Genomic DNA, 15,739 nt, shown 5'->3' with positions numbered 1-15,739 from the left:
TGTAAAAACTGTTATTAAACCAGCTCGTGTTTTAAAAAAAAAAAGCACCAAAAGCTGGCAAAAGTGAGAAATAAATCAGAAAAAAAACGATAAAAACCATCAGAGAAGCACAAAAAGTTTATTTTCAATTTTGAACTGGAAGGACGAGTTCATGGTTAACGGGAAGACAAAACAAGGGTTAAGTGATTTTTCAAAACCATACTGAGTGTTCTGTTTGATAGTCTTTGGTAGAGAGTTCCATTCCCACATTGCTCTGTGCCTGACTGAACGTTGAATTGATTTAGTTTTCACTTTAGATAAAATAAAACTCCCTCCTACTGCATGCCTCGTTGGATAATGATGTGTATCAGTACTAAAGGATAGTTTGGTATATAAAGTAAAAGGTGTTTTGTTTGAAAAAAAACTAAAAAAAACATTAGCGAACACACAAATCTATTTTTAACTTTAAAATTTAAAAGTCACACCTTGACCGTCTCTTAAACTTCCCACTTTCATTCATTTGCAATTAATTTTTTTTCTACTGCACTATGTTCAGCAGGCGTTATCTTGGACAGCAGGCCTTTTGGTCAGCTTCAACACAAAACACCTGTCTGTGTCAGTGAAAACCTCATCAGTCAAAACACATTTCAACTGTCTCACACACACACACACACACACACACACACACACACACACACACCACACACACACACACACACACACACACACACAAACACACACACACACACACACACACACACACACACACACACACACACACACACCTCATCAATTTTGGTGTTTAATCTGTAATCCATTCTACATGTTGTATCTTCTAACTAAAGAAATGACATTTAAGGGATCCAAGTAATGATTTGAGAGGAAGCAGACAGAATATAGCAGAGAGTGGGAGGCAATAAAATGAAAATTTACAAAAAATCCCTAATATTTACAATACTTTTTCCTCACACTGAATCTACATAAAAGCTACACAAGACTACAGAGGACGCTGTAGCCCAGAAACTATTCAGGGGTTAATAAAGAATCTGTCCATCTTGAGCCAACATTACACATTAAACTAACTTTATATATTGTACTTTTAATGCTATACCTTTCGTTTCAAAAAGAATAAATATTAAAGGTTTTTCTGCTCTTCCTCAGTCATCAATGAGATTGATTGTCTTTCAGATGAATCAATTATCTTGGCTTCAATACATTTTTAGAAATAAATGAAAAACACCTGTTTCCCAGAGTCTCAGCTGACTTTTTTTTATAGTAATCCAGCTAATAGTTGAAAAGCTTACTATTGTATAATAGTAAGCTCTGTTTGATGTATTGTAACTTAGTTATTTTTCACCTCCGGGTAGGACACATCAGAATACCCCACTATGCTATTTCGCTACGCTGCTGTGCATCAACTCTGTTGAAAAGCTGCCGTTTTATTATATTCAACACCCGGAACCAGCACATGATGGCTACTTACCATGTGATTAATACTACTTGTGTCAGTGTGGCACATTTGGTGTGTTCTACAGACATCAGTTAAAAAAAGGCAACTCTATGTGACTAAGTCCAAGCGATTCAGATTGATCTTGGCATCTTTGTAAACTTCATTTTTACAGAATGTCCTCAGGGATAATATTTTCAAATCCTTCAAAACAAATTCAACATTGAGATTTAGAAACAAACTAAATGCACTAAACGCTCAGTACATCTGTCTAAGGTACTGATCTTCACTGATCTGTGGAGCAAAACTGACGGACAATTCTTACACAAATCCAACAACTTAGAAAACACATCCCGATTTAATCTTGAAGAAACCACTTCTTGGTTCTGTCTATGAAAATGAATTTCCCTGGACAGTTTTCAAAAGCAGTTATGTTTTCATGCTTTACTCTTGCAAGTTAAGTAGAAAATCTGTCTCCATGGAGATGTGGCTGAGAGTTATTGTAGTTCATACAAAGCATGGGGCCTGCTGATCCCACCCCTTCTGTTTGCTTCCATGGGACCTATCTTCGGGAAAAAACTGGTCAATGGTGAAAGACCAATTACTTTCTGGTCCTACTTACTTTCAACTTGTGCCTTGGATTACACATATGGTGTTTTTCAAAATAAAAAATGATTCCATGTGTAAAGAATGTTGCAATATAGTTAAGTAAAATGCTACGGGAAAAGACATAATTACAAGACCAAGTTGCTTACCTTTCCACACCAAATTTTCCCTCCACTCCCTATCTGAATGACCCAATTTATAATAATTTTCACCTCTCCTGATGCTTCTGCCTTTGTCTTGGAAGAAGACGGTAAAGCTTGACAAGGAGACAGCCATATTTCTTTGGTGACATGTGTATTGTTTGAGACGAGAGATGTAGTTCACTTAGCGATCTCACACAAAACCTAATGTTGTTCAACTTCTTTACGTGAAATTGTTTATCTCTTGTCAATTATCAATAATAATAATTTTTTTTAAATTAACACTCATCGTTTGTGAAATGCATGGCACAATTCAAACCAGACCAAAATATAATTATTATCTCTCATTCAAATGTTTTTCGAAAGCTCATCATGTCCAAAACCCTTCTAATGAATAGTAATATGGACTTGTGTCTGATGTGCAAAATACATAGTAAATGTGTTTCATAAATAAATAAACAAAAACTAAAATCACAGAGGTGTTTAATAACCACGATAGTTTGCTGTGTCACGACTTTGAAAAGCCAGAACATATTAGAAAGCCCACTCTCATGAACGCTATTTTAATTTTGTCACACATCTCTAATGTATGTAATCACTGAATTCATTTACCGCGTACTTTGGCACTGCCCAGACCATTTAAGCAAAAAGTAAATGACGATGTGAATCACTAATGACAGGAAGAGGAGAAATGGAGAATGAAAGAAGTTGAGGATAAAAGTTTCGTCTCTGTGATTGGTGACCGTCATGACTGCAGATGGTAAAAAACAAGAATAGGTAGAGCGGGAAATGAAGCAGGGAAGAAACAATCTTGTGAAAAGCTGAGCATGGTCTGTGTCATTGCTCAACCCTCCTGGGGGTGAGAGCAGGAAACAAATCCACCCCATTTGTGGCATATCTGGAAAAAAAAAACATATTCATGAAGGAAAAAAAAGGTGTCTGACTGTGTGAGCTGGCCATGTGATGTGACTCTCTCTCAAATACAGCGGTGACATTTCGGTCATCACAGAGGATTCAGGTGGAGAGAGGGCAGTTCAGCCCTGGACAGTGTCACAGCTTACTGCTTGAGTGCAGAGCTTTGCATAATTACGCACCAACAAGTGAGCATCTTTCTTTCTGACAGTGTTGGAGGGACTTTGGGCAAAGAGCATGTACTTTCCATTAGGGGGGTGATATCACATTTCTTCATGTTCACTGGCTGGGAACAACTGCTCCATGTAAGCAGGGTGTGACTTAATACATTTATGTGTGTGTGTGTGCGTGTGCGTGTGCGTGTGCGTGACCAAAAACCGTGAATACAGTATACTTATGGGGTCCTGACAGCTTTGTGGGGATAAAATGCTGGTCCCCACAACGTTAAAGGGCTGTTTGAGGAATAAGACTTGGTTTTAGGAGTAGGGTTAGAGTTAGGTTATGGTTAGGGTGAGGGTGAGGGTTAAGGTTAGGCATTTAGGTTTGATGGTTAAGGTTAGGGTAAGGGGCTAGGGAATGCATTATGTCAATGACTGGTCCCCACAAATATGGTGAGACACACTTTTTCCACGGTGGCACACAAGTGACACTGTAGGGCCAGTACCTGATAAATGGTGTTCATTCCAATTTTCAATTCAAGAACTTTCAAATTTGATCATTATGTCAGCAATTCCAAATACAACATTTTCCCCTCAGCGTTTTTACATTTGTCAAGGTGGAAAATCCTCCAAAATAGCATTTAAACCCTCATGTGACACTGACAGTCAGACTCGAACTAATGACATTATTTTAGGGTTAGTGGCTCTTTAAGACGAGATCTCATCCCACAGCTATCCAGTGGTTGGAAAACTCCAGGATACAGGAAAACCCAACACAGACATGTCTTTGAACAATGAATTGACTAAGTAAAATGTTCAAAGCAGAAATGTAGTTCCAGTGCGTAAAAAAATTGAAACGATTATCATATTGCCTACAAATATTGGCATTATGATATATCGCTCTAACCCTGACATATCAGCGGCTTATTTTCTGACTGTTGTATTATAAGATGTACATATAGGCTGGTGTGTGTGTGTGTGTGTGTGTGTGTGTGTGTGTGTGTGTGTGTGTGTGCGTGCGTGCGTTTTTCCTACCAGCCCAAAGGCATACGAAAAGAGAGAAAAGGCAAAAATGGCAGAGCATGCAATTTGACTTGATTTTCTATATATAAACAAACTTTTAAAGTCTAGGTCTATTAACACTTACAGTATTTATACATCTGAGCCCTATGTTATTAATCAATCAATCAATCAGACTTTATTTATAAAGCACTTTCATACATGTCAAAGTAGCACAATGTGCTTCATAGTGTATGCAAAAAATGCCCATATTGAAAAAAATACCTTTTTCTGGGATTTGTCATTTTATGTCTCTGGTGCTTCCACATGCATACAAACTTGGTAAAAAAAAATATCCATGCTGTTTTGAGAGAGATACGGGTTTCTGAATGTCCTCTGCCTTCAGTCTACGGGTGAGCTGTTCAAAATCTGTGACCGGGAGGTCGTCGATTCAATCCCCAGACCGTGGGGAAAGTAAAAGAGCAGCACTTGTCCCTGCCTCATTACCACCACTGAGGTGCCCTTGAGCTTGGCCCTTAATCCCAACCACTCCAGTGGAGCTGCTGTGGTTGTACTGGACAGCTTCCTGGTATGACTGTGTAACATTGACAGGTCATCGTGAGAATTTGTTCTCAATCCACATACCTGGATGAATAAAGGTTAAAAAAAAAACTGCTGTGTGGGAGGTACAAAACACAGCTCACCCAGGTCAACTCAAGCTTCTGTACAGTTTAATGTCGCCTGCCCCTTTCAAAGCTAAGTTTACATAGAAAAGAGAGATTTTTCTGCGCTTCTACAAACCACAACAATCCGGTGCAACCAGGGCAGGACACAACAGTGTAGAGTAAAAAATAATCGTCAGTGCAACACAATTTAAATTTTTTTTTTTTTTTTTTAAGATGCATAACAGTGACTAATGTTCTGATGTAGACGAAAACTATAAATTAAGAAAACATCTGTGTTGCACCGGCGATGTCTATGTTTTTTACTCCACAAGTTTACATATTTTGCATGCACAGCGGATTAAAAAAAAAAAACTGTGCTGCTGAGAGAAAAAAAAAAAGAAGCACAGAAAGACACGCAATTGCCAGCAAGACACATAATAGATCTGCTCATTGATTTTGATGAAAATATGTAAAAGCAGGAGAAAGACTGATTAGTCTGCTGGATGTCTAATAGGAGATTGAAGGTGAAATGTCCAAACCCCTTTACCACCAAAAGAAGAGTAATAAAGACAGCCAAAGCCAACATCTTCATCTGAGATCAATGCTTTCTAATCCAGGACACGGCTACGCATTAACGAGCTCTTTACCTCTCACACCTCTTTCCTTAGCCCCTCATCTCTGACCTACTAGTTCCTTCGGCTCTGTTTGCTGAACATCCGAGGTCCCCGAATTCCAATAACTCCACTGGGCTGGACAAAGACGAGTCGGCAACTGACGTTAAAAACTGCCTCCCACTGAAAAGCTCTCTCCTCTCCACAGAGGCACTGTCCTCTTGATAAATATCTCACCGTTTAATGACGCAATTTTGCTGAAAAGTTCAAGATCATTACCAACCAGAAAGTGAGAGGAGCATACGTTACTAGCGACTAAAAACAATGAGACTGCCAATTCGCCAATGAAAAATACGGCCAAGCTCAGAGCGCAGGCTGTTGTATATTTATTGCAACCCATTTGCTGCAGTTGATATTTGTAACAAGGAATGGGCAGCACACTGTGTTGCATCTAAAAGTAAATATGAAACCACCAAAGGAAAAACAGTATTTGGAGAAAGAGCTTGAATATTCCATCCAGGAAATCATCTTAATGTCACCACGTCCACTATGAGCACATTATAAAATGTTAAATGAAAAAAAAGTTCTCTATTTCATATTGACTTATTGTGTTAGTGCAAGTGCAAAGCCTTGGAGCTATAAAGCAGTGTCAAATCACAAAGAAATAAGTCGCTTCCAAAATGTCAGAGGTTGGTGGTGTACAGTGATAAAGTGGCTGCTGCTTAAATTAAAATTAGTTCAAAATGTTGAGTTTTTCCATTAGTGGCTAGTTGTTCATAAGGCCAGAGGCGGTGCTCCTGCTGGTTTCACTCCTTTGACTCTCACGACAGCCAAGTGCGTCCTAAAAAAAAAAGACACTGCACAGTTTTTAATAAAACACAGAGAGCTCTGCCACCAAACAGCCCCCAGATGTGCGCTTACCCATGAGGCCATGGGATTGTGCACCCTTGATTTTCTTCATGTCCCACGCCACAAAAGCACAGCCCCTGTCAACTGCTTTATTTAATTAAAGTGTTCTCTAAGTAGAGTCACAGTGAAACAATGTGAGGCTGAGGGATATTAATTTTAATGCTGTTCGGCGTCTCATGGGAGGACCAAGATATTCACATTCTTTTGATCGGCGGAGAAAAGTATTTGGTTTCACTGATAATTATGCTAAAGAGTTACTATAAATTAAAATTAAGGAGAGCTCTTAATGTAGGACATCTCATACCCTTTGGATATATTGCACACTAAACTAATTAAAAACTGGATCTTGTTTATAGTTTTTATATAGAATTATATTGGTAGGGATATTGATGATGCAAAAAAAACCCATTTGAATCACCAATTCACTATAAAAACGATACAGGTACTTTATGTTACCTATGTATGTTTTGGCATTGATTGTCAACTTTTCTATTACCCTGTAAGAAAAGAATTGTCTGTCCACCAAACTTACAGACAGAAATGAGCTGTACCAAAACTCAATACTTATGACTGTATGAACTATATGTTCTCTGAACCTGGACACAGCATGTTATGACACCACAAAGACTACAGTCAAAGGGCAGACCACAAGAATAATTGACTAGATCTCCGTTTTGCTCTCATTGGCAACGAGCAGTAATTGCAGGTGTGTTTTTGGATCTCACTTTTACTTGTTTTGTTCTTTGTTTGTTAGTAACCGTTTTCTTTCAAATTAGAGAATAAAAAAAAAAACAGTATGCCGCCTCACACACAAGTATGTTGACGCGCGAGTCTGTTGTGTTATCTCCGCCTACCCACTCTGCCATCGCCACATATGATTTATCTCAGGAATGCCGCCACAGACACCCAGATCGTAATACTGCAATGCTGGAAGGGCGTTCAGAAGGGCCGCAGGCTCAATCCCCTTTGTGTTACCTCATCAGGTGATAGACGCACTTTACATATAGACTGAAAATCTTTGTGATTATTGCTTTAAAGAGGTAGACAGAGTAGTCTGTTTTTTCTAAACCTAAAAAAAACACTCAAGTTCATCATGTTCACCATCTAAGTATAGCAGGCTACAATTTGCTGCTTTGCATTAGAGAAAAAATTAAGGGATCAGCAAAGTTCTTACAGTTGCACGCGAGGGAGACGTGTCTGAAAACAATTGTCATGGCAATCCATCGAATACACAAAACCACAAGTGCAAACCTCATGGTGGCTCTAGAAGAAAAGTCAAGTTTGCAAAGGTCAAGGTAAACTATATTGTCCCAAAATAGGGAAATTTGGGGGGACAAGGTGTATAAAATGAAATGCAAATATCAATTGATGTAAATAAATATGAATATTCCATGTGCCATTCCCCCCCTTGCATCCACCTAACACACAACACACACACCACACACACACAGCATTTTCAAACACCCTCACTCGGACATAATCTACCACAAACACATGTGCACACACACAGAGCACTTCCAGGTACCCTGTGCACACACACACACACACACACACACACACACACACCACACCACACACACACAGAGCATTTTTAAAACACCCTCACTCGACATATCTCCCAAAAGACACGTGTGCACACACAACAGCACTTCCAGGAACCCTAGCACACACACACACCACACACACACACAACCCCACACCCACACACACAACACCACCACACACACACACCCACACACACACACACACACACACACACACACACACACACACACACACGGATGCATCCCCTTAGACATGAACAAACTTCTGTGCCAATCAATCAAATAGATGTTGAGATATTTCAGTCAGGGTGGAACTGACAGACTGACAGACCTTGCCATCCCAAGAGACACTTCATTAAATTGTGGCTTAAAACATCTTCATGGCCTGATGGACGGGGGCCTTACAGGCCCTAAACAAATAGCCAATCAGACAGCTCTATCTCAACAAATTATGTTGCCGGAGATTCAGTATGCTCAGGAGAGAGACCACTGCAGCCTCATGGGAGCAGTAAGGCTCCCATGGACAAGGCGACTTAAAAGAACAGACTGTATGGTGAATACTTTGAAACCTGTGTAGCCATTAAAGAAAAAGCCTTCCAGTTGCCTTCAGAGAGTATAAATTGATTGGAGGAGACAAGTGTTCTTGCAGGCCATGTGATACGGCTCTTATTGACTGCAGGATTTGAGCTGATTGATGAGGGGATTGGTTGATAGATACTAATACTGTTGACAAGATCACGTTGTTTCTTTTAGTATTTTTTTCTCACAGTGACACTGCTGCTCCATGTCCAGGCGGGTACCCTCTGGTTTTATAAGTCTCCAGATACAGTTTCGGTGTTCATAATACCAAACATTTAGGTATACCGTTCCCAGATTGTAAATGTGTCTGTCTTCTCATTTTACCCACTGTGATCGACTGTCGAGCTGCCTGGGAAATTTCCCGCCTCCCGCCAACTGCATGCTGGGATAGACTTCAGCCCCCCACAACCTTGAGCAGCATAAGCAGTAAAAGGATGGCGAGATGGATCTTTTTGATGGATCTTCTCACAGTGCTCTCTGCCTGTCAGTATGATATCACTCCTTGCCATCAGTGTCCAGAGGATGCTTTTCCAATTCAAATTCAATCAGGGAGAAAATGAAAATCTCACTGGGCTGTATTATTTATACACAGTGCCCCTGCTTTCTTCTTCATGCTTGCAAACACATTACCGACTCATCATCTTATTACATAATAACACACACACACACACACACACACACACACACACACACACACACACACACAGCACACACACAGACCCACACACACACACACACACACACACCCCACACACACACACACACACATTTTGCATTCAAATGCTGTATTCCCATGACATTCCCATGCTGTTGGGATGAATTGAAGCTACATACATGTATAATTTAAAAAGAAGACAATGGTTGTTTTGTACTTGGTTATGAACTGGAACCACGCCTCTGGCAACTGTGGTAGATATAGGCTACTGTAAAAAAAATTGATATATTCTATTATTTCAAACATGTACAAAATTAATTACCAACATAAATATATATCACATGTCTGAAAAGAAGTAGGAAGAAGTATGCACTACACTTATATGGTCCCTTCTTCAGAACCAAAACAATTAACTCAATATTTATCATATATATGACTCACAAAACTATCCTGATGCCATCATGTACAACCTAGTCTCGCTTTGCCAGACCATCCTCCACATGCTGCGGAGCAGAGGAGGGTAAGTGAAAAATGTATTTAGTCTTTCGGATGTTATAAAGTTTTGTGAAAAGTTACACAGACTGACACTTTTAGCCACTGCGAGGTGAATCGTTACAGCAATTAATTTCATGTATCTGTGTTTCCGCCACATCAACTGGGGATTATAGACCAAAGTGAGGAATAAAAGAAAATGGGTGAACAGTGCCGAGTTTAGAGGACATGACACAGCAGTGGGGCACTAAATTCTGACGTGGAGCAAGATGTGACAGGGTCCATCTCCCTGACAATAGAGAGGTTTAATCATCTCTCATGGTTTCACACATCACCGCTCCTCACTCCAGATTAGATAAATCACTCATTTTAATAAAGCCTTCCTGGGAGTTTGCGGACTCTCAGAGGAAATCGTGATCTACGATGTGTTGTAATGTCAAATATCTACATAAGTCCCTTACCAATAATACGCTGGTATATTACCTTGTTGGTCACAGAAGGTCATAGCACTGACGCCTGCCAACATTTTCTGATAAAATGAAGCAGGTGGTGGAAGACGTCACTGACAGCTCTGTGGCCTCAGATGCTCTGAAGTCATCAGCCTGTCTGCTGTACCTTCAGGCAAAGCATTGTGCACTGGAGGAGGTGAGATAATACAGGATCCTGTCAAGTGCTTTGAAACGGAGGTCCTGTGGAAGTTCAAATAATTGGCATTTGCACTTTTCTCCTCTGGATAGCTTGCTTACACAGGTAACTAAAAATAACAACTCAACCTGACCATGCACTTTTTGCGCCGACAGAGGAATAGGTTTACATGGTTTCAATTTCAAAAAACACCACATTTTTGTTGTGCTGCACATTGCTGCAGATCCTCTTGTCACCCTGTGTGTTTGGGTCTCTATATTAGCCACAGAGTGAGACATCTCACTTGTTTTAGCTACAGAGTGAGACATCTCACTTCTATACTATCTTTGTTGGGAGTCATGCACAGTAGTTAGGTAAGATCACATCAGCTAGCTACTGTTTTTCCTACTTTGGTCAGTACAAGGCAGGATTAGCAGGGAGACTAGCTGGAAGGAGTTCTTTTGTAGATTATGGTGAACCAGTGTGTGTTGTAGCAGTATTTTGCCATTGAGAACGAGCTAACGGGAGGTTAGACACCTCGTCTTGGCTAGTTATGAAGTAAGCCGTGCAGATTTTGAACAGCTCACCCGGAGACTGAAGGCAGAGGACATCCAGAAACCTGTTACTCACTCAAAACAGCATGGATAGTTTTTATGCGTGTGGAAGCACCAGAGACACAAACTAACACCCCAAATCCCAGAAAAAGTATTTTTTTCATATCGGCAATTTAAGAAAACACATGCAAATAGACAAAACACAAGCAAATTAAGAAAACGTCTTCGTTAATTCGACAACACATTAGAATTTAGCAAACGTGCTGCAAATACAGAAACAATGCAAAATGAAAAGCACATAAACCCCCAAAACATTGATTCAATTTTACATAAGTGTTCTACTTTTTAGTAACATAAATGGGCTGGCTAGGGTTAGCTAGCAAGCTCTTGTAGAAGTCAGTCTCTAACACGGTAGCTACATAAACCTGTTGAAACACGGGCCAACGTAAAAATGAATATGCACATTTTATGTTGCCTCTTTACTACAGTTTTCTTACCGTTTCCAAAACAAACTTCTCTTTCTCTCTCTCTCTCCTTCCCTGTGGGCTTGAAAACAAGCTGTTCCACTCAGCGCTACCACTTCGAGGCCTGAAGAACTTCCGTTGTGTAAAGTGGATGCAGCGTTTTTCTGTTGCATTTGTTTTCAGGTTAGGTGTACATTTCATTTTGCATCGTATCTATATTTGCAGCGTGTTCATGTGTTTGGTTTTGTTGTGTGTATTTGCAGCGTGTTTACTAAATGGTGTGTATGTGTTGTCAAATGAATGAAGATCTTTTATTTGCTTGTATTTGTCTATTTGCATGTGTTTTTTTTCACATTAGGCTACTGAACACAAACCGTTCATCTGATCTATGCTCTTGTCGTCACTGGCATGTTGACGTTGATGTGGACGCTGATTGTTCTCGTTACTCTTGTACTTATTTATTGGGTGGGATAGACTGTAAAAAATAAAAAGGAATGTTACTGGAATAATAAAGTTTTCTGAGTCAGAATCTGAATCTAACTATTGCTGGATGAATAAATGTGAAAACACATGTTTGCAAGTGCGTGTTCCCTTTTATTTCCCGATTGCTTAGTATTACATCTTCACTGTGCCCATTAAAAAACAAAATATGAATAGCAAAGCAAGTGCCACTTAATGATAAAGTTCAAGTGCTGTAGAGCAAACACAATCAAAAAGTTTTTTTTCTTTAGATGTCATACAAAGGGTATTAATGCAAACAATGATTTTACAAATCCCCTTCTTTCAACTTCATCCCACTCTTTCACTTTCTTTAACGATAGGGCAAAAAAGTCCTGCTATTGAGTTACAATCGATCAAATCCTGCAGCCATAGTGGTAGCAGCAAAGTAGCCCAGATGTCCTTTATTTAACTCACAACCATCAGATTCTCCTGAGGGGGTTCCAAAGGCATTCCCAGACCCGATAGTTACATACTCCCAGAGTATTTTATTTCTGCCCCAGGGTCTCCTATTAGTGCCTCCAATACCTCAGGGGGATGCTCAGGAGGCGAGATCAGAGGCCTACACCACCTCAATCAGGAGCATTTAGTGTGAATGAGCAGCGGGTCTACTACTACCACATCATTCTATCCCTGAGGGGGAGAACACACAAACTGCAAAGGACATCATTTCGGCCTCTTATGTTTTCAATGTTTCTCTGTCTCAGGTTGCTACCCAGAGCTTGTGGCCCCAGATGAGGACAGGAATGCTGATTTTTAAACTGAGACAAAACAATATTGTTAATTCATGAGCTTCCAGTGAGCGTTGGGGCGCTGGTGTTTGCTCTATCTCTTAAAATCGCTGAATACAGCATTCTTCCTATTTGAATTTTGGAAAGTGGATCAATAAAGTTGGAAGACATAACTCGAGTCTAGACCAATGCCCAAACATTTTCTATGCACGTTTTCAAATCAACGCCGACGCATCTCTTTGCCTTGATTTGCTCTGCATAAACAGAAAAACCATGTCTGATTGCATCCAGCTGCATCCTTCTACTGACTGACTTTGTGTCTTCTTTACATTTTGCTCCACATTCGGGCAAATACACCTTTGGGTTACAAAAGATATGCTGCAGAAATGCACATACTATAAGTACAACTACATAAGTATACAATGCACGCCAATACATTTCAAGTGTTCTTCTCTTAAGGAAAATACATTTTCCATAAGGAAACCAAGAAAACTGGAAAATACCTACATGTAGGCAGCACCCTGATGAAGGCAAGTTAGATCTAACTGTATCATGAATAAAGCATGTGCTGGAGAAGCGTTGTGCAACCTGTTTTATTTTACTTGACTTGTAATGACACTCACACTGGTCTTACCTCACTGTGTGCAAGTTAGAAATTGTTGTGTTTTTCTCTCAAAACAAGAACACAAATCTTATATATATTTTCCGTTCCTAAAATGTTCATATTTGTTTGGTTTCAAAAGTTACAGTGAACAAAAAATAAAATACTATACTATGCTAATGCTAAAATGCAATTTTTGATCTACAGGTAACTTTGTTATTACATAATACAACACAGTATAGCAAGCTCCCTCCAGTCAGTTCAAGCTGTGAGGAGGACCAAAGTGTTCAATTCGACTACAACTTCCATTAATGTAACCTTGGTGAGGCTGCATGGTGAGGAAGCAAGATGTGCCGCTAATCATGTCCAACACTTACACACCGATGTTATAAGTCTCAGGGGAGAGGTTTGACAAGATGAAGGGGAGTATGAGGAGCGCACTGCACACCACTGTGGCAGTGTGAGAGACGATGCAGATTTGACAGAAGCAGGAGCAGGTGAGAATAACTCACAGGTAGTCATTGGTAGACATGGAAGAGTAAGAAATAGATGATACACTAGATGATAGATGAGACAATAGATGAAACACTGTTGACTATTCACCACACGTGTTACAGTATGCTTATTCTCTCCGAGGCGATTGAGATAAACAAAACTCGTCATGCCTTTCTGTAATTCCATGCTAATTAATTAAGCTTCCAGGGTCTCAGTGGGGCAAGTAAAATGTAGATTTTAATTAGGAACCAAAGCTTCAAGGGCTGCTCATTTATTAATTAATTTAAAAAGGCCCTTATACCAAAAAATGTTAATCGGAGTAGTTTTAAAATGCCACGCAATGTCCTGTTTTTTTGGTGGTTTTAGTTCACTCTCAGCACTCTCATCAACAAAAAGTGTCTGTACGCTACCTACCCAGCACCTAATGGAAGACAGAAATAGTTGGTTAGCAACTATCTGGTGAAGATAGTGGAACATTTAGTTTTTAAAAGGTAGGCTACTTCCCTTAATTCAAAAACACAATGCACAGAAGCTTGAATATTGGAAATTCATGGGTGGTCAGGAACACAACTCCAATTGAATGCTAATGTTGTTCCATGTCAGCTGGGTGTGTAAATGGTAACTGGTGCCTTAATATCAGTGTTTTGGTTAAAGCTTGATGTGTGCCCCCAATTAGCCCCACCCCCCCCAAAAAAAAGAATGCAATTTTAATAATTGACATCACTTGCTAAGACTGTGGTGAAATATCTAGACCAATTATTTGTCTGACTACATTAAGAGAAAAAGGAAACCTCAGGGCATACAGAACTTGGTAAAGAAGGAGGATGATGGAGGGAGAAACTGAGCCATGGCCTGCAGCCAAAACCTGACTGTCTTTATAAATGAAGGTGACACTCCCCTTCTGTCTGAGATCCATATGAAAGAAGGGTTCAGCCGCTCATAAAGCTCAATGGGAAAAAGTGCTATCTTGAAGTTAACTGTCACAGCCATCACAGCTGTCAGCTGTCATACTTATCACAGAGGCCTTGAACTGATTTCAGTAAGATAATGCAAGGTTATCTTGACTGGGACAGGCTTATTCGATATGAAGACACAAGCCGGGGTAGGCCCAAGCATTTCCAGCGCCCCCAGTCAGCCCCTTTTCTCAATTCCCCAACCTCCCCCACTCCCTTGGTGTGTCAGCAAGTCTAAAAAGGTAATTTCTTAGATTTTTGAGAATCAGACACATGTTGGACAGCTCACCTGGTTGAGCTTGCGCCCCGTGTACAGGGGCTCAGTCCTTACTGTTTACCTCCAACCTGCAGCCCTTTGCTGCATGTCTTTGCCCCTCTCTCTCCCCTTTCACATCTTCAGCTGTCCGGTACAATAAAGGCCTAAGATGGCCAAAAAAAACAAAAACACATGTTGTAGTTCTCTCAATGTTTGGAGCTTGCTTCTTTGCATGGTATGACAGCTGCAGCTGGGTTGGATTCGGTTACCCAGTTTCACTGCAAAAAGAAGTACCTAAATGGGTTTTTTCGTGATCCATTTTTTTAATTTTTTTAATGTACTGACCAACAGGAGAACACTCCAGGAACATATGAAGAAATGTACCGTGTGCTTTAATTGGGCAGAAAGTGCATAAAGGGCTGTCAATTATTTTCATGTGGTGCATTTTCACGGGGGTGAGATACGTATGTCTTATGAATGAAATTGTAGTGAAGCTGCTGATGTTCTGGATTGCGTGATACTTCTGGAATGCTAGACCATACATCATGTCAGTCAAGATCACCACTCAGGCCTGGGCAATCGCATGCCCAGATCCTCTCAATAGGAAGGGCAGAGTGGCCAGATTTCACTAAGAACTGACAAAGCCTTGATACCATATCACAGGTTTTGGCTGCATAGTAAATAACTTCCGTATAGGATGGATGGACAATGGCCTCTGCCAGGGAACACTGCATGCCTTGAGTGCCAGCCTTAACTGAAGGTAAAAGAAAAAAGAGGAACGTGGTAGATTGAATGCATTTTGTAAGTCAGAGAAGAGTAACAAGCAGACCTCACCAAAAATGTCTTTTAGACAATGAACTCCCCTTT

The 15,739-nt window shown here is 40.2% G+C and overlaps 1 long non-coding RNA gene across 1 annotated transcript in view; it reads right to left on the bottom strand.

Annotated features, from left to right (window-relative positions):
- Positions 1–1,306: 1,306 nt before the first annotated feature.
- The window catches only part of LOC116693781 (uncharacterized), a 20,022-nt gene continuing 5,589 nt past the window's right edge, over positions 1,307–15,739 (bottom strand). Inside the window, exons 2-3 of the long non-coding RNA XR_004332985.1 lie at positions 8,710–8,716; positions 1,307–1,320 (exon numbers count right to left, since the gene is read on the bottom strand). This is a non-coding gene — a long non-coding RNA (uncharacterized LOC116693781). The remainder of the gene's footprint in view (positions 1,321–8,709; positions 8,717–15,739) is intronic.

This window comes from Etheostoma spectabile, chromosome 1 (genome assembly GCF_008692095.1).
Source record: "Etheostoma spectabile isolate EspeVRDwgs_2016 chromosome 1, UIUC_Espe_1.0, whole genome shotgun sequence".
Lineage (NCBI taxonomy): Eukaryota > Metazoa > Chordata > Actinopteri > Perciformes > Percidae > Etheostoma > Etheostoma spectabile.
Note: the sequence above shows the minus strand (reverse complement) of the source record. Positions and strands in the feature narration are given on the sequence as shown.